Source organism: Vulpes lagopus, chromosome 19 (genome assembly GCF_018345385.1).
Source record: "Vulpes lagopus strain Blue_001 chromosome 19, ASM1834538v1, whole genome shotgun sequence".
Classification (NCBI taxonomy): Eukaryota; Metazoa; Chordata; class Mammalia; order Carnivora; family Canidae; genus Vulpes; species Vulpes lagopus.
In genome coordinates this window covers 12,837,578-12,856,974 of record NC_054842.1, presented here as the reverse complement: position 1 = coordinate 12,856,974, position 19,397 = coordinate 12,837,578, and positions in this window count along the sequence as shown.

Genomic DNA, 19,397 nt, shown 5'->3' with positions numbered 1-19,397 from the left:
TTTATCTAGCTCAGCTCTTTTTTTTCTGAATTGTGTTGCATTAACAAAAACAAAAAGGTAATTTCTAAAAGAAAGATTTCATCTCTAATCCCACTCCTCAAACACGTCAATTTCCATTTGTCTTCTTCCCATTGCTTGATGACATTTTTATATAATCATAATTGTAGGGTGGAGGCCTTCCAGTTCCAGCTACACAGTGGAGTAATATATTTGAAATCCACACTACCACCACCTCAAATACCTAGTAAAGCTAGTAAGATATGACCAGCATATATAACCAGATCTAATCTCACAGGAATGTGAGGGAAATGCCCAGGAGGTTAAAATAATTAGGGACTAACCAGAGCAGTAAAGTCACTGAGTGGTTCTGTGGCTTCCAGAGGAGGGTGTGGAAACCTCTCCATTGTCTGAGGGTTTAGATTGTAAAGTCGGTGCTAGAACAAGAGCTTTCCAAGGGCTACCCTGTCAGGGAAAGAAATGGGCTAGAAAACCCATGGATAGGGACAATCAAGGAAGGGGTTCCAGTGGAGAAAAATGTGTCTGCTGAAGACTTATGATCATGAGTCCAGCACCATCAACAGGTTTTGGGTTTGAATTTTGATATCCAGAAAATCACAAACAAAAAGACAAAAAAAGGAACATACCCACTTTGGATCCAAGCTGCACAGGCTTTCCAGAAGTAAGGTCCTATTAAATATGCCCTTTAAAAATTAGAAAATAGGGGATCCCTGGGTGGCTCAGCGGCTTAGAGCCTGCCTTTGGCCCAGGGCATGATCCTGGAGTCCCAGGATCGAGTCCCACATGGGGCTCCCTGGATGGAGCCTGCTTCTCCCTCTGCCTGTGTCTGCCTCTCTCTCTCTGTGTCTCCCATGAATAAATAAATAAAAATAAAATATTATAAAAAATAAATAAAAATTAGAAAATAATGGCAAAATAACAAGTGTTGGCCAGGTTGTGGTTCTACTGCTCTGGTTGTCAGTTCCCTCCTAGAATTTCATTTATTTATTTTTAAAAGATTTTATTTTTAAGTAATCTATACCCAACATGGGGTTCAAACCCACAACCCCGAGATCAAGAGTTGCACGCTCTCCCCACTGAGCCAGCCAGGTGCCCCTGGAATTTCATTTTACATAAACAAATCTATACTCTCATATGCTTACCCATTTTTCAATTTTTCTTAAGATTTTATTTGACAGCATTGAGAGCATGGCAAAGAGAGAAGGAGAAGCAGTCTCCCCACTGAGCACAGAGCCCAATGTGGGCTCCATGCCAAGACCCCAAGATCATTACCTGAGCCCAAGGCAGACCCTTAACCAACTGAGCCACCCAGACTACCCCCATCCCCATTTTTCTTCACAAAGTAGAGCTTACTAGATATAGTGCTCTGCATCTTGCTTTTTTCACATAACATTCCATCTTAACAGTCTTTCTTATCACCTGCTTGTTTTAAACCGCCTTTTAAAAAACTTTTTATTTTGAAATAATTATAGGTTCAAAGGAGTTGCAAAGGTAGTACAGAGAAGTTTCACATCCCCTTTACCTTACTTACCTGACTATATCAACCCTTAGTTTTTGAAAGTGTATGTTAAAATAATAGTAGCAAAATACATTCAGTACTATTCTAGAGCTTTGTATGTATGAATTTATTTAATCCTCAAAATTTGTCATTCCTCAATACAGAAGAGGGAACTGAGATACAAAGAAGGCTAAAGAACTTGGCAAAATCACAGAGATCGTCATTATTAAAGGTAGGATTTGAACTCAGGCAGTTTGCCTTAAGAGTTTGTTATACCACCTTCTTTGAGGAATAGCTGTTCGTAGTTTAGCAAAATCAATTTTCTGCAAATTTACACACATATCCTATGTTCATGTGTGTATAAGATTTTATTTTTTTATTTTTAAAGATTTTATTTATTTATTTACAGACTCACAGAAAGAAAGAGAGGCAGAGACACAGGCAGAGGGAGAAGCAGGCTCCATGCAGGGAGCCCCACGGACTCGATCCCGGGTCTCCAGGATCACACCCTGGGCTGAAGGCGGCGCTAAACCGCTGGGTCACCAGGGCTGCCTTGTATAAGATTTTAGAATACTGTTCTAAAACTTCTTAAACTTTAAAAGGCTTTAAGTAATCTCTGCACCCCATGTGGGGCTCGAACTTACAATCCTGAGGTCAGGAGACACATGCTCTAGCAATTGAGCCAGCCAGGCACCCCTAAAACTTTCTTTTATAGACTTATTGAAGAATATGAATCTCTCATGTCCCTTAAATATCGGCATATTTTATTTATGACTAGTCCATAATTTATTGCAGATGAATATTTAAGTTGTTTTCTCCATTTCTCTTTTTATAATAATTGCTGCAGTAAATAGCCTTGCACATGGGTCTCTATGAGTAAATCTAAAGGGTAAAGTGCTAGAAGTGGAAATGCTGGCTCAGAGGCATGTGTGTTTCATATTCTAACAGACTGCCAAATTAACCTTCAAAAGGATGCCTTCAATTCCTGCCTTGGACTCATTTTCTTTTCTAATTACTTCCATAACCTCTATTAGGGATTCCTTTATAATAGAGACCTGCAGTGAACCAATAAATCCAAAAAATGTGCAATTTTGTATTCATCAAGAATTTAGAAGTCTCTCCTACCCATTTCACAGTAAAAAAGTAAAATTTTGTTCAAAACAACAATTTTGTTAAAGTAGCTATCTTAACTAACAGTTGTTAATAGTTGGTGGTGCTAAAGGTTTATACAGGCACAAAATGGGTCATTAAGTTAGACAATTTCAAGGAATGTTGAAACAAGAAACATTCATAAAAAAAATTTTTTTAGGGCAGCCCCGGTGGCGCAGCGGTTTAGCGCCGCCTGCAGCCCAGGGCGTGATCCTGGAGACCCTGGATCAAGTCCTGCATCGGGCTCCCTGCATAGAGCCTGCTTCTCCCTCTGCCTGTGTCTCTGCTACTTCTCTCTCTCTCTCTCTCTCTCTCTCTCTCTCTCTATATATATATATATATATATATATATATATATATATTTATTTATTTATGAATAAATAAATAAATAAAATCTTTTTTAAAAATTTTTTTATTTTTTATTTTTTTTAAATTTTTATTTATTTATGATAGTCACACACAGAGAGAGAGGCAGAGACACAGGCAGAGTGAGAAGCAGGCTCCATGCACCGGGAGCCCCACGTGGGATTCGATCCCGGGTCCCCAGGATCGCGCCCTGGGCCAAAGGCAGGTGCTAAACCGCTGCGCCACCCAGGGATCCCCCCCAACATTTTTTTAAATACCACACATTCATTGTTTAAGCCAAATCCCAGAGGCTCTTGTTCAAAAAACAAGCTGAAAGGGGTTAAGATGCTCCTTTGAGAACATTCTGGGTTCCAGTGAACTATGACACGCCTGTCCACTAGAGGGCTCTCTTTCTAGGCTGTCGGCAGCCTGCAAAAAACCACATCACTCCTTTCCCTGTTCCTGTGATTTTTGGTCAAGCGTTTAGAAGGCCATGCATTTCTTATGAACTCAGCTGAGTTGGTGCTAGGCAGTTGTCCAGGGTCTATCTTTCATTTCAACTTCTAACTCAAAACCGACCACAAATTTTGATGCACAGCAGTTTTATTTATACCCTGGCCTGTATCCACTTACACATCCGATTTTTTTTTTTCCTCCTGGATCTCTTTCCCTTCCATGATATTGGACAGTCACTTATGTCTGTCTTTTCAAAATTCCTCTCTTCTTCTCCCTCGTGTTCTGACACATTCTGACCAAAGCCGAAATATGCTTCCTGCTTTTTCTTTTCAGGAAAGATTGCAGGAACATACTGGGGGAAATACTGCCAAGGATGGGCCTTCCATGCTCTAAAGAAGTTTCAGCAAGGAGGACAGTATATAATGAAAGAAAAAACCTCTTTGCATCCTGATCTTCCCTCTGGGTTGCCTGTCCATTATCTTTGGAGGGGTCTGATTTTCATTTAGAGACCACTTCTTTAGGAAGCTAATGAGATGTAAGCTTCAAGGTCTCTTACTTGTGCTAGTCCCGTCTATGGCCCTGTTCCTTTGTTTCCTTAAATTTGTGTTCTTTTTCTTAAAGAGAGATCACCTCCTGCCCCCAAGTTATGGAAGCTGCTGGCCCCCGTAAAATGAGTCCACATCTAGTTTCAAGGCTTTGGAGTCAGGTGGGGATTCAATTTCTGAACCTGTGTGACTTTGGGCAAGTTACTTCACCTCTCTAGGCCTTTAATTTTCTTATCTGCAGTAGTGGCAGGTTTCTTGAGAAGTCAAAAAACACATGCTTTGCTTTTCACCGTTCCCTGCACACATTAAGAAACTTCAAGGGAGAAAGAATCTGGGAAGAAAAAGAAAAATCCATATTTGGTTTGAATTGCTTAGGGCCTTCTATAGGAAGATGACTGGGGGCAAGAGAACATTCTAGACTACAGATCAAAAGGGAATGAGGAGCGGAGGTGTTGTCTGGGTGAGGCACTTACGAAGTCAGAGTGGAGTGAAGGAGGTATCTATGAGGTACAGAAGGAAAGGGGGTGGTTCCGGGGCCCAGAAGCAACTAAATAAGATAAAATCAAAATGTCCATGGGAAGGCCTGGACAGAAGTTCACATTTCCTTTCTTCAAGGAACTTATGAATCTTGCATCCTGTTCCTTGGGATTTACTCAATCAGGGACCCGTTCTCATTTTCTTTCTAGCTTTACTGGTACAACTAACAATGATTGTATATATTTAAGGTGTAACTTTTATTCTAGGTACATATATATTGTGAAATGCTTACCACAATCAAGCTAATTAATGTATTCATTACTTCATATAGTTACCTTCTTACCCTAGTAATGGTGACGAAAAACTGCAAGACCTACTCTCTTAGCAAATTTCAGCCATACAGTACAGTATTATTAACTACAATCCCCAGAACTTAATCATCTTATTACTAAAAGTTTGTATCCTTTGACCAGCATATCCCCATTTCCCCCTCCCAGTCCTTGACCACCACCACTCTACTGTCTGCTTCTATGAATTCATCTTTTTCAGATTCCACACCTAAGTGAGATCATACTGTATTTGCCTTTCTGTTTGGCTGATTTTACTTAGCATAATGCCCTCCGGGTTCATCCATGTTGCTGCAAATGGCAAGATTTCCCTATTTTCATGGCTGAGTAATATTCAGGGGTGTGTGTGTGTGTGTGTGTGTGTGTGTGTGTGTACCACATCTTTTTATCTATTCATCTACTGACAGATACTTAGCTTGTTTCTGTTTCTTTGCTATTGTGGATAATGCTGCAATGAACATGGGGGTGCAGATGTCCCATTATATTTCCTTCAGATATATGCCAAGAAGTGGGGTTGCTAGATCCTATGGCAATTCTATTTTTAATTTTTTGAGGACCCTCCATGCTGTTTCCCATAGCAGCTGTACATTCCCACCAACAGTGCACAAGGGTTCCTTTTCCTTCACAACCTCGCCAACACTTCTTGTCTCTTCTATAATAGCCATAGTAGTACAGGAGGGTGCTATCTCACTGTGGTTTTTATTTGCATTTCCTCGATGATTAGGCATGTCAAGCACCTTTTCATGCACGCCTTGGGTCCTGTTCTCATTTGATTCTGCAGTCAACGTGTGAAAGCCATTGGGAGTCCATGTAAAACAAATTGTTGCAAATGCCCAGAAGAGTCACTTGAGGGCAGTACTGCACACGGGTTATTCAACCCACATCACTGAATAGCAGACGCTTGTTGAGGGCACATAAGGGGTGAAAGAGCTTGTCATTAGGACATTGGCTGACCCTGGGAAGTCAGGGCAGGCTTTCCTGAGGAGGTGACCCTTAAACCATATATTAGGATGCAGAATTGAAGAGGGGAAGGAGAAGTGTTCTAAGTAAAGGAAACAGCATGTGCTAAGGCCCTGTGATGGCAGAGGGCCTAGTGAGTGAGGGACAGATAGCATGGTAGGAGCTGAGAGAGTGGGACATGGAGGGAGATAAGGGCTAGAGCTAAATTTCTAGATTCTGCTAACATTTATTCAGAAGCTACTATGTGCCAGGCACTTTCCCATAACTTATTTTATTTCAGGTCATGGGGCATTAAATCTGTTTTACAGGGGCACCTGGATGGCTCAGTGGCTGAGCATCTGCCTTTGGTTCAGGTCATGATCTGGGGTCCTGGGATTGAGTCCCGCATCGGGCTTCCCACAGAGAATCTGCTTCCCCCTCTTCCTGGGTCTCTGCCTCTCTGTGTGTGTCTCTCATGAATAAATAAATATTTTTTTAAAAATCTGTTTTACAAAGGCATGGCTACCACCAACCTTTCCTCCAGCCTCCTCTCCTCCCCCAGAGTGTCCCCTACTCCACTGGCCACTGGATCCTACTTTTCCCTCAATGCATAAGTCAATTCTCTCCTGCAGTTGAATGTCACTGATCTTTGTGTGCATGTGTTCTGTCTTCCTGACTAGATTGTATCTCCCTGAGCCAGAAAGTTCTGCTGATACCTCAAGTGTGTCCAATATCTAGCCCAGAGCTGATGTCTAGGGGACGCTCTGTTCCCCTTGGTTTCTGTCTGACAATAATGTTGACAGACAGACATAGCACAAAGACATGGTGATGTGCAGATGTCCATCATGGCCCCAATTCCGTACCCTACCCCTCCCTGAATCCACGCCCTTAGCCATGAGGCTCTACAGTTGGCATCTATTCCCCATCCCCCCGAATCAGTGCTTGCACTGTGACTTGCTTTACCAATTCAATGCAGCAGAACTGATGGTGTGCAGGTCCAAGTAATATACTTATTTGTAAAATTGACTTTCTCCTGTACCTTTGCCCTCTTTAGTCTCCTTTCTAGGAGATTAAACATTTTTATTACACAAAATAGCTCAAATTCATTTATTTTTAACTGTAGTCTAATTTTCTGTTATATGAATAAACCCCAATAGAGTTATCCATTTCCCTACTAATGGCATGTGGGTCATTTGGATTTTTTTTTCTAATACAGAAAATAGGAAAATGTTCCTATGCATGCCTTCTGTATATATTGGCAGGACTGGGCAGCCCCAGTGGTGCAGCAGTTTAACGCCGCCTTCAGCCCAGGGCGTGATCCTGGTGACCCAGGATCAAGTCCCACATCAGGCTCCCTGCTTGGAGCCTGCTTCTCCCTCTGCCTGTGTCTCTGCCTCTCTCTCTCTCTCTCTCTCTCTCTCTATCTCTGCATCTCTCATGAATAAATAAAAATCTTAAATATATATATATATATATTGGCAGGACTTTCTCAAACGTATACGGTGGTAAGTCACGGGGTATGCACACTTCAAGATTGCTGAAATAGCGCTAAATTGTTTTCCGAATATTTTGAACCAGTCTATTCTCTGACCAGCAATACATGAGAATGCTCCCTGTTCCAGATTTAGGATCAACATTGTTGTACTAATTTTTGTAGTCTCTTTGCCAGGCTGATGGGTCTGAAGTGGTATCTGGTTAATATTTTAATATATGTTTCCCTGATTTCCAAAGAGGTGGAGCCTCTTTCCCTGTGTATATATTGGCCCTTCCGGTTTCCTCTTTTGTGAATACTCTATGATATCCTCTATTTTCTCTTTGGGTTGTTTGCCTTTCTGGTTTTTTTAAAGATAGGTGCTCCTGGGCAGCCCCGGTGGCCCAGCGGTTTAGCGCCACCTTTGGCCCAGGGCATGATCCCAGAGTCTGGGGATCGAGTCCCACGTCGGGCTCCCTGCATGGAGCCTGCTTCTCCCTCTGCCTGTGTCTCTGCCTTTCTCATAAATAAATAAATTAATTAATTAATTAATTAATTAATTAATAATCTTAAAAAAAAAAAGATTGCAATTCTGTTTAGCAAAACTGATGGGATGGCTCTCTGGAAAGGGCCCACATGTCCCTTTTCTAAGGAATTGGGGTGTGATGGCCAGTTCTGCCTTCTGCTCTCTGACCTCCCTTTCTGATGGGGTGTTCAAAGCTCTGTCGACAAAGATGGTCTATGTTTCTATGAAAACACAGCTGAAGCCCCTGCAAAGGGCCTGCTGCCAAGGATGCACTAGTTTTTCTTGGTTCATTTTCAGTATCCAGCTTTCAAACTTGCTCTGCAAGGAATGGCTACCACTTTCAGCAGTGTTTACCCAATAATGGCATCTCCGTTGCTCCTGCCAACAGATTAAATACAGGAAGAACAAACATCTTGGGCAGACACCCGGGTTTATCTCTTTTTAAATAAACCCAATCCTGATTTTATCTTCGCTAAGGAAGCTGCAGCAGCAACAAGCAAAAACCAGACCTCATTCCCTCCCCCTGCTCATCTCTCTGGGGATTTGCTCCCTCTCAATGGCTTCCTAATATGTGTGTCTGTCCCTGTCACATCACTGGGATCTCAGGGCAATAGCCATGGTATCCACCTCACAGGCCAGAGTGGGCAGTACGGCTCCACCTTGCATATCTGTGAAAGGCTTTACAAGCTTGCTGGGGGGTTGTCTCTGTCTCCGGGGCATGTATAATCCTGCTCTACATCTGTGTCACCTAGCGTCACAGGGATGTCCCAGCCCTGTAGCTGAGGCCACTTTTCCCAGTTAAAGGAAATAGGAGGGAGGGGAAGGAAGATATGTTTGTCCTGGACATCCTGTCATTATCCAAGTCACAGACACTTGTGAGGGCTCTGAATTTTCTGTCTACGCTATTTTCAGCCACCTCTGAGGTGCTATGCTTACTGAAAGGAGTGACTGCAAGAATCAAAGGTCCTGAGGTTCCTGAAATCCACACCGAGCAAGGTGCTTATGGTGTCAAATAGCTTCTTGGGTTCCCTCTACGGGGAGCTGAACTGCTAAGCTGTTCACTTCAGCCACTCTCTCACACTGGGCCAAGGAACCCTGCTTTGTTTTCCAGGTACTAAGTGTTAAATCTCCCATGTATGTGATACTCCTCCTAATTCCAACTCCAGGACATTGCTCTATTATTTACAGTAGACTCCTTGGAGGTTTTTAATCCAGTAGAGAGTTCTGGAACCTGGGCAATTCAAGGTATGAGCCTCAGTCTGACAGAGGACAGATCTTGTCTGACTCAGCATTTTTTTTCTTTTTTAAGATTTTACTTATTTATCTGAGAGAGAGAGAGGAGCAGGAATGAGAAGGGGGGAGGGGCAGAGGGAAAAGTAGACTCTCTGCTGAGCAGGGAGGCTGATGTGGATGGGGCTCGATCCCAGGACCCTGAGATCATGACCCGAGCTGAAGGCAGCTGCTTAACCAACTGAGCTACCCAGGTGCCCCTGACCCAGCATTTCAAAGCTCTTTCCATGGGGCTAATTCTGTATCAACAGAAGCCAGCAAAATATGCCCAGTGGTGCGAGACCTGGGGCCTGCCATCCGCAATTACTCGTGTTTTGATCTTGGCTAAAGACTTTTGCTTCATTTGCTGGTACACTGCCTCTCTGATTACATTACAGGTCTGCACCCCTGTGTGCATCTGCGTGTGTGTGCACATCCTTTGCAAATAACAGCCTGTGCTTTTCTTTCTGGCAATCCCTACCTACCCCCCTATCATGCCCTTCTAATGTTTTTTTTTTTTTTTTTCTAATGTTTTTAAAAACTGGTTTCATTCCTTTAAATTAGAACTCCAATAAATAATTCAGTAACCTGAGCCTGATGTTCCTGCTTCCTGGAGGTGGGAGCACGTGCATGATACTATTTACTGGTGATTTCCACCGAAGCGTGTTGAGCCATTTGTAAGGAGATTTGTCTTCCCTTCAGAACAACCTACCACAACTTCTGAGAAGTCTCTGATGTCCTTTGCGCACCCCAGCCTGTGTGCTCCTGCATGAGCTCCATTGACAAGGATTTGATGTGAACACCATTTTTTTTTTCACTTTGGTGCTTGTATCTGCAGAAGAGTCTGTGTTCTTGTCAGTTCAGAGGGCTGACTTCTTTGTTGGCTTCTGTTACAGAACCTTTTCAAACAACAGCCTGAACAGTGTGTGTGTGTGACAGACAGAGACACAGAACATGAAACAGTGTCCCATGATTTCATTTGTTCATTCTGCCTAAATTTCTAGGTCTTTCTTCTCTCCCTTTGCCTCCCCTACATGACACTATCTCTCTTTCTCCCTCTTGCTTGTCTTCATTTCTAACCACCACATCCAATCTCACTCTCCTTAACTGACCTTAATATAGAACATTACATATAATTCCAAACTAATTGAACTTACTAAGTTTTAGTGTTCTGTTTTAAATGGCAGCAAAATAGAATAATTTGTCTTTTTTTCCATTAAAGAAGGAGAAGGGGTGGTAATTAAAATGCTTTCTTTTCTCAAAAATTTTAATACCATATATATGGTCTTCTTGTAAAAAAATTTCGATCACCCTATATGATCCCACTTTTTTCATTTTACATTAAATCAAGAACATTTTCCCATCAAATATTCTTAGAAAATGTATTTAACTATTTAAAGCTAATGGCATTTTAGTGTTTTTTTTTTTATTTTAGCATATACAACTTAATTATAGGCATTTGTTGAATTGCCAGTACTAGAATTACAGGGCTTAAAGGGTATATTTTAAAAGCTCTCAATAAATATAACCAATTGTCATGCAATCCTGTAGGTGGGCAGCCCATCTAGCTGGCATTGAGCAATATCTTGGAAAAATACAACTGTTATTGTTATTGTTGTTAAAATACACTTATTAAATTGTCCATTTAATAAGTGAGAACAGTATCTTGATATTTTAACTTGCATTTTATTGATTACCAGTGAAGTCAAAACTGAGAGATAATAGCATTTAGAAAAAGAAAGAAGTTTACTTGTAAGAAATATGAGACACTCAGAAGGACCTGCTCATCAAATAAAAAACACACTGGTCGGGCAGCCCGGGTGGCTCAGTGGTTTAGCGCCGCCTTCAGCCAGGGCCTGATTCTGGAGACCCGGGAAGCAGTCCCATGTTGGGATCCCTGCATGGAGCCTGCTTCTCCCTCTGCCTGTATCTCTCTGTCTCTCTGCCTCTCATGAATAAATGAATAAAATCTTAAAAAAAAAAAAAAACACACTGGTCATTAAGTCAAACACTGCAAAATTACCAATGTGATTGAATTTACAGTTGGTATGTTCATGACTGAAACCCAGTAATTTTCTTACAGGGCTATCATTTCTGCAAAAATTATGGCCAGTCTCCAGACAGCAGCATTGCAAAAGTCAGGGATAAAGTTGTTTGCAATAAGTAGTCAGCAACTTACAGAAAATGCTCAGGTGTGTTCATTTATTTGGAAGACTAAAATTAGACAGGGTTGAAAGTGTTTATTGTCCCTTAACCATGGGACGTAAAGGATGTGCATAAAATAAGATCAGGTCTTCTTTTTGGAACTGCAAATTTCTGTCTTTTGCCCTATTTAACTTTATTGAGGTTCACTTGTTTATTGAGTTTTACTTGCTGTATGTTAAAAATCCATTGCTGGATATTGCCAAAAAATGTTTCTTGTGTCAGGGTGCCAAGGTGGCTCAGTTGATTAAGTGTCTGACTCCTTATTTCAGCTGGTTTGTGATCTCAGGGTTGTGAGATTGAGCCCTGCATCAGGCTCATGTGCTGGGTGTGGAGTCTGCTTGGGATTCTCTTTCTTCCTCTCTCTCTCTCTCTCTCTCTCTCTCTCTGTCACCCCATCCCCTAACACATGAGCTTTCTCTCTCTTAAAAAAAAATACATTCCTTATATTTTCTTGTAATACTTTTTTAAAAAAAGATTTTATTTATTTATTCATGAGAGAGGCAGAGAGAGAGAGAGAGGCAGAGACACAAGCAGAGGGAGAAGCAGGCTCCATGCAGGGAGCCCGACATGGGACTCCATCTCAGGTCGAAAATATATATATATATATTTGAGAGCAAGAGAAAGCACTGGCAGGGGGAGTAGCAGAAGGAGAACCCCGTAACCATGACCTGAGCTGAAGGCAGATGCCTAACTGACTGAGCCACCCAAGCAGCCCTCTTGTAATACTTTTAATAGTGCTGTGGGTTTATAATTGTGCTGTGGGTTTTTTGGAACGATTCTGACTGAAAATCATCAGCAATTCCTATCCACAATTCAAGCTCACCTATTGGTAGTGGCAGATTGGTGGCTGAGGGCCAGAGACCTGGTGAAAACTAAATTAAGGTGAATGAAGTAAGGAATGGGGACAGATCCTGAGGGATAGAGTTGAGTGGGTTTGTCATGCTCTTCTGATGACAAGGAATACAGATTTTCTTAGGCTACCTATTCCAGGTACTATTACTCTGTAACAAATTATGCCAAATTTTGCTGATTAAGCAACAACCATTTTATGATCTCATGGATTCTGTGAGTCAGCAAATGTGAGCAGGGCTCAGGCTGAGCAGTTCTCACGGTGCTGAAGTCACTCAGTGGTGCTCAGCTGGTAGATGGGTTGGTCTGGATCCAATATGGTGCCTTGGTGGGGATGACCGGATGGCTAGTCTCAGCTGGGACAGTCTACTGGACAGCCTACACGTGACCTATTCAGATGGCGGTCTCAGAGTTGTCAGATTTCTTACGTGGTGGCTCACACTTCCTTGAGTGAAGATCTCAAGACAACAGTTTGGAAGCTGTATGGCTTTTCTGACATAGCCCTGAAAGTCACATGGTATTACTTGCACTGCATTCTTTTTTTTTTTTTTAGATTTATTTATTTATTGGAGAGAGAGAAAGAGAAAGAAACGGGTGAGGGGCAAAGAGAGAGGGAGAGAGAGAATCCTCCCCGCTGAGCCTGGAACCTCATGTGGGACTCCATCCAGGGACCCTAAGATCACGACCCGAGCTGAAATCAAGAGTCAGCTGCTTAACTGACTGAGCCACCCAGGCACCCCACTTGCACTGCATTCTGTTGGCTACAGCTCACGGTCAAGGAGAGAGGAACTACAAGCCAGATCCCAATGGGGGAGTGGTGAGGTCACACTGAGGAGAGAATGTGAGATGGAGATATTATTGCAGCTGTCTGTAGACAATACAATGTACCCTACTGCTAAGAAAATGAGGATTTATTATAAAAACACAACGACTACAATTAGGAAAACACTAGAATGGAAGCAGGGCAGGACTAGCATAGCTGGTCTGTGACTGTGTGCAGATCTGCTTGGGTCCCTATCTGGCTCACTGTCTTCCTCAATTTCCTTTAGTCCCTACTCTTCCCTCAACCCTCTCCAATTCTCCACCTGGGACCTACCACAGCCTCTCCAGCCTTATCATGCTTTCCCCAACATGTCTTAGTTCAAATTCCTGAGAGAGACTCTGATGGGCTCAGCTCATATTCCTCAGCAGCTGCTGATCCAGTCATGGGAGGAGCTGGTGCCAGCTGGAAGTGAAGGGGGCTGGGCAGATCACATTGCCATTGGTTTTCACACTGGGTTGCACATTTAAATTACCTGGGAAGCTTTCAAAAACCATACTCGGGGCAGCCCTTGTGGCCCAGTGGTTTAGCTGCCTTCAGCGGAGGGCATGATCCTGGAGACCCGGGATCAAATTCCGCATCAGGCTCCCTGTATGGAGCCTGCTTCTCCCTCTGCCTGTGTCTCTGCCTCTCTCTCTCTCTCTCTACCTGTCATGAAAAAATAAAATAAAACCTTTGAAAAAAAAATACTCATGACATGGGTCCCATCCTTAGATGTTCTGGTTTAATAAGTTTGGGATCACAAACTCATTGGGATCAGGGATATTCTTTAGCTATATGGTACCCATGCTTCTCCCACAATTGGGGAGCGCTGCTGCTGGCTGTGATATTCTGGGAATGACTCAGGTATGAACACAAACTTGCCCAAGAGTATTGTTTACCACATAGGGAAAGAAAAACAGGTTTTTCTTGTTTTTTTGGTTTTTGTTTTTTTGTCTTTGAGTATGTGTTGTATTTTTTTTTCACAAATAAAATCTCAACGAATTTGCAAGCTGAGCTAGAAAGCAACCCAGAGACAACCAAATATGACATATCCATTTATAGACATGGAATAGGGTGACCAGTTCATCCCAGTTGGCTTGGGACTGTCCCAGCTTTAATACTGAAAGCCCCACCATGTCCTCAGGGAAATCTCTCAGACCCGGGCAAACCAAGACGGTTGGTCACCCTCTATGGAAACTCTATACCCATTAGCAGTCACTGTCCATTGTCCTCTGCCCTCAGCTGCTGGCATCACTTGTCTACGTTTTGTCTGTATGGAAATGGCTGTTCTGGACATTTCACATATATGGAACCCTACAATAGGCACAATGTTTTGTGTTTAAGATTTTTATTTATTCATGAGAGATGCAGAGAGAGAAGCAGAGACATAGGCAAGGGAGAAGTAGGCTCCCTGTGGAAACCCGAAGCAGACGCGATCCAAGGACCCTGGAACCGTGCCTTGAGTCCAAGGCAGGCGGTCAACTGCTGAGCCACCAAGGCATCTCTAGCATAATGTTTTTAAGGATCATTCATGTTGTAGCATGGATCAGTACTTCATTTCTTCTTATGGCTGAATAATATTCTATGGCATGGCTATACCACATTCATCGGCTCATGGACATGTAGGCCATTTCCTCTTGTGTAGCTATTATGAAATATGCTATAAACATACATGTACAGGTTTTTGTGTGGACATATGTTTTCCATTTTCTTGGGTATGCTCCTAGGACTGGAATCGCTGGGTCTTATGGTAACTTTAACATTTTGTGGAACTGTCATATTGTTTTCCACAGCAGCTATGCTATTTTTTTTTAATTAACTTTTATTGGTGTTTAATTTACCAACATACAGAAAAACACCCAGTGCTCATCCCGTCAAGTGTCCACCTCAGTGCCCGTCACCCATTCCCCTCCAACACCCGCCCTCCTCCCCTTCCACCACCCCTAGTTCGTTTCCCCGAGTTAGGAGTCTTTATGTTCTGTCTCCCTTCCTGATATTTCCCAACATTTCTTTTCCCTTCCTTTATATTCCCTTTCACTATTATTCATATTCCCCAAATGAATGAGAACATACACTGTTTGTCCTTCTCCGATTGACTTATTTCACTCAGCATAATACCCTCCAGTTCCATCCACGTTGAAGCAAATGGTGGGTATTTGTCGTTTCTAATTGCTGAGTAATATTCCATTGTATACATAAACCACATCTTCTTTATCCATTCATCTTTCGATGGACACCGAGGCTCCTTCCACAGTTTGGCTATTGTGGCCATTGCTGATAGAAACATCGCTATGCTATTTTGCAATCCCACCAACAGTGCACAATGTTCCAAGTTTTCCACATACTTACCAACACCTGTTATTATCTGTCTTTTTAATTATAGCCATCCTAGTGAGTATGAGTAGTATCTCATTACAGTTTTGATTTGCATTTTCCTGATGACTAATAATGTTAAACATCTTTTCATGTACTTATTAGCCATTTGTAATATCTTCTTAAAGATATGTGTATTCAGATCCTTCATTTATTTTTTAAAGAAAGATAGGGGACAGAGGGAGAAGGAGAGAGAGAATCTTAAGCAGGCTCCGTACCCAGCACCCAGCATGGAGCCCAACACGAGGCTTGATCCCATGATCCTGAGATCATGACCTGAGCTGAAATCAAAAGTTAGATGCTTAACTGGCTGAGCCCCCTAGGTGCCCCCACACACACTCATTTTTAAGTTGACTATCTATCCTTTTAATATTGAGTTGTAAGAATTCTCTTTTTTAAGTTGTAAGAATTCTTTATATATTTTAGTTACAAGTCCCTTGCCAAATACATGATTTGCAAATATTTTCTGCGATCCAGTAAATTTTCTTTCTTTTCATTTTCTTTTTTGTTTCTTTTCATTTTCTTGATTGCATTCTTGGGATGTGAAATTTTAAATTTTGATTAAGCCCTATTTACCTACCTTTTCTTTTCTCACTGTGCTTTTAGTTTCATACCTAATAAACCATGCCTAATCCAGAGTCATAAAGATTTAAGCCTATGTGTTCTTCCAAGAGTTTTGTAGTTTTAGCTTTTGCATTTAGGTCTTTGATCCATTTGTGTGAAGTTTTGTATATGGCATGAGGTAAGGGTCTACTTCATTCTTTTGCATGTGGCTATCCAGTTGTCCCAGTACCATTAATTAAAGAGACTTTTTGCCCCACTGAATGGTCTTGGCATCTTTGTCAAAAACAAACTGACCATAGATAAATGGGTTTCTTTCTAGACTCTCGATCCTTTCTTTCTCTTTCTTCCTCTTTCATTTATCCTTTCTTCCTTCCCTCTTTCTTTCCTTTTTCCTTTAATTAAAAAAAAAAATTTAAGTACACTCTACACCCAACATGTGGCTTGAACTTATGATCCTGAGATCAATAGTTGCATGCTCTACTGACTGAGCTAGCCAGGTACCCCCTAGACTCTCAATTCTATGTCATGATCCATGACATACCCAATACCAACACTCTCCTGATTACTATAGCTGTAGAGTAAGTTTAGAAATAGAAAAGTGTAAGCCCTCTAGAATAGTTCTCCATTTTTTATTGTTTTGGTTATTCTGGGTCCCTTGAATATCCATATAATTTTTAAGGTCAGCTTGTCAATTTCTTCAAAAAAGCCTGCTGGGACTTTGATAGGGACAGCATTCAACCTGTAGATCAATTTGGAGACTACTGCCATTTCAACAATATTAAGTCTTCTAAACTATAGTCATGAGCTATCTTTCCACCTGTTTAGGTCTTTATTAATTTCTTTCAGCAGTGTTTTGTACTTCAAATGTACTAGTCTTGCATCTCTCTCTCTCTCTCTCTCTCTCTCTTTTTTTTTTTTCATGAGAGACACAGAGAGAAAGGCAGAGACACAGGCAGAAGGAGAAGCAGGCTCCATGCAGGGATCCCGACATGGGACTCGATCCTGGGTCTCCAGGATCAGACGCTGGGCTGAAGGTGGCGCTAAACTGCTGAGCTACCAGGGCTGCCCATAGTCTTGCATTTCTTTCTTTCTTTTTTTTTTTTTTTTATAGTCTTGCATTTCTTATGTTAAATTTATTTCTAAATTTTTTATACTATTATAAAAATTTTTGGAATTTTTTTCTTGTTTTATTTTCAGAACATTCATTGTTAGTATATCTAAATATTTAGTATATAGATTTTATGTCTTGCAACCTTGCTAAACTAATGTTTATTAGTTTAATAATTTTTAGCAGACCTTTTGTAATTTTATACATATAAGATCATATAATTTGCAAACAGGTGACATATAGTTTTACATCTTCCCTTTCAATCTGGATGTCTTTTATTTCATTTTCTTGACTAAATGACTTGTCAGTTAGTTAAATGTGCAATAGAAGCTATGAAAGCAGATATTCTTATCTTGTTCCTGATTTTAGGAAGAAATCATTTTTGTCTTCTGCCATTAAACATGATGTTTGTTTTGTTTTTATCAGGTTTAGGAATTTTCCTTCTATTCTTGGTTTATTGAATATTTTTATCATGAGGAGTGTTTTGTCAAATTCCTTTTCTGTATTTGTTGAGATGATCATGAGGCTTTTCCCCTTTTATTCTTTTCATGTGATATATTACACTGATCAATTTTCATATGTTGCCAACTTCCCATTCCTGGGGTGGAATCTCACTTGGTCATGGTGTACAATTCTTAATGCTGGATTATACGTACTGGTATTTTGTTGAGGATTTTTAAATCTATATTCATAAGAGATAGTGACCTATAGTTTTCTTATGATGTCTGTCTGGTTTTGGTATGAAAGTAATACTTACAGAATGAGTTGGAAAGGGTTCCCTCCCAGTGTTTCCTTTTTTGGAAAAGCTTATGAAGAATTGATATTCATTCTTCAAATATGTGGTAGGATTTGCCAGTGAAGCCATCTGTGTGTAGGATGATTTTTGTGGGTAGTTTTTTTGTTTTGCTTTTTAATTACTAATTCAATCTCTTTTCTTGTTATAAGCCTCTTCATGAACATTCTTTTTGAATGGCTGCATAGGACTGTATCAGATAGAAGGCCAGTTCTTACATTTCTTTTGGGAGGATTGGACACGAAGAAGGCAGACAGGGGTTAAATTCACTCACTCATGCAGGTGTTCTTTTAGAATACTTATTGACCACCTCTGGTGTGTTCTGTGCTAGGTCCTGAGGCTACCAAAGCAAAGACAGCCACAAGAATGACTCTTAGGAATAGGAGTGGACAAGTGGATTTCAGATCTGAGTCTGCTTTATTCCCTACCACATGTGAGAAGAGATCCAACTGTGCTTACTGTCATCTGGGCCTTTCTTAGCTCCCCACAGCACTACCTTGGACTTCTCTGTCACTTTCCCAGCTACCAAGCACTTCCACTTATAAAATCTCATGACAGTAGATTCTTAAGGACAACTCAGTAAAGTTTGTTATTTTTGCAAAAGGTGAGAAAGCCAAGGTTCATAAAAAGCCAGTATGAATTCAAACAGTTAGGAAGTCCCTCTCCTGTACCAGCTCCAAGTGAGTGAGGTCCTAAGAGATTAAAGATGAAATGATGATGAGTTCCTTGCCTTCGAGGATTTCTGAGTCTGAGACAAAGAGAGAGTTGGAAGTGCACTTAAGTATTAGAAGTCTCTGATGGACATCTCTGCAGGGTGAAATGGAGGCAGACTAGGAGAGGCTCAGAAAAGGGCTCATGTAGCTGGGAAAAGCTTGCCATTGACCAGGAAGTCACAAAAATCCTTCGGAACTAGAGAGACCATATGTCCTACTTTCCCCAGAATAATCCCAGTTTCCTTCTGTTATCCCAGTTTAAATGTCAATAGCACCCTCTTTTACTCTCAAAACACCCATGATATTTGGTATTTACATAGCTTCAAATTATTTCCTTAAAAGATTACTATAATTACAAAAGGGGGAAATGGTAACTTTACATGGAGAAATCTGACAGGCACTTAACCCAGTGACTGGTTAACATCATCCCTGTGGGTTGTGCCTCCAGACAGATGTGCTGAAAAAGATACAACAGTTGTGCTTCTGTGGGATTCTTGTCAAAAATACACAAACCGAACCTAATCACTAAGAACCATCAGACAAACCCAAATGAAGAGACAGTCTACAAAACAACTTGCCCATATATACTTGAAAAATGACAAGGTCACGAAAGACAAGAAAGACTAAGAGACTATTCTAGATTAAGGAAAGATGACAAGTAAGTGCAATCCATAGTATAGGATTAGATACTATGTGGGGGAAAAAAGAACACTAATGGGTCATGCAGTGGAATTGGAATAAAGTCTGTAGATTATAGTACCTCTTATCACTGAGGAACATCCTTGGGTTGAGAATGGATGATAAGGGGCACCCGGGTGGCTCAGTGGTTGAGTGTCTGCCTTTGGCTCGGGTCATGATCCCATGGGGAGCCTGCTTCTCCCTCTGCCTATGTCTCCACCTCTCCCTCTGTGTCTCTCATGAATAAATAAATAAAATATTTAAGAAAAAAA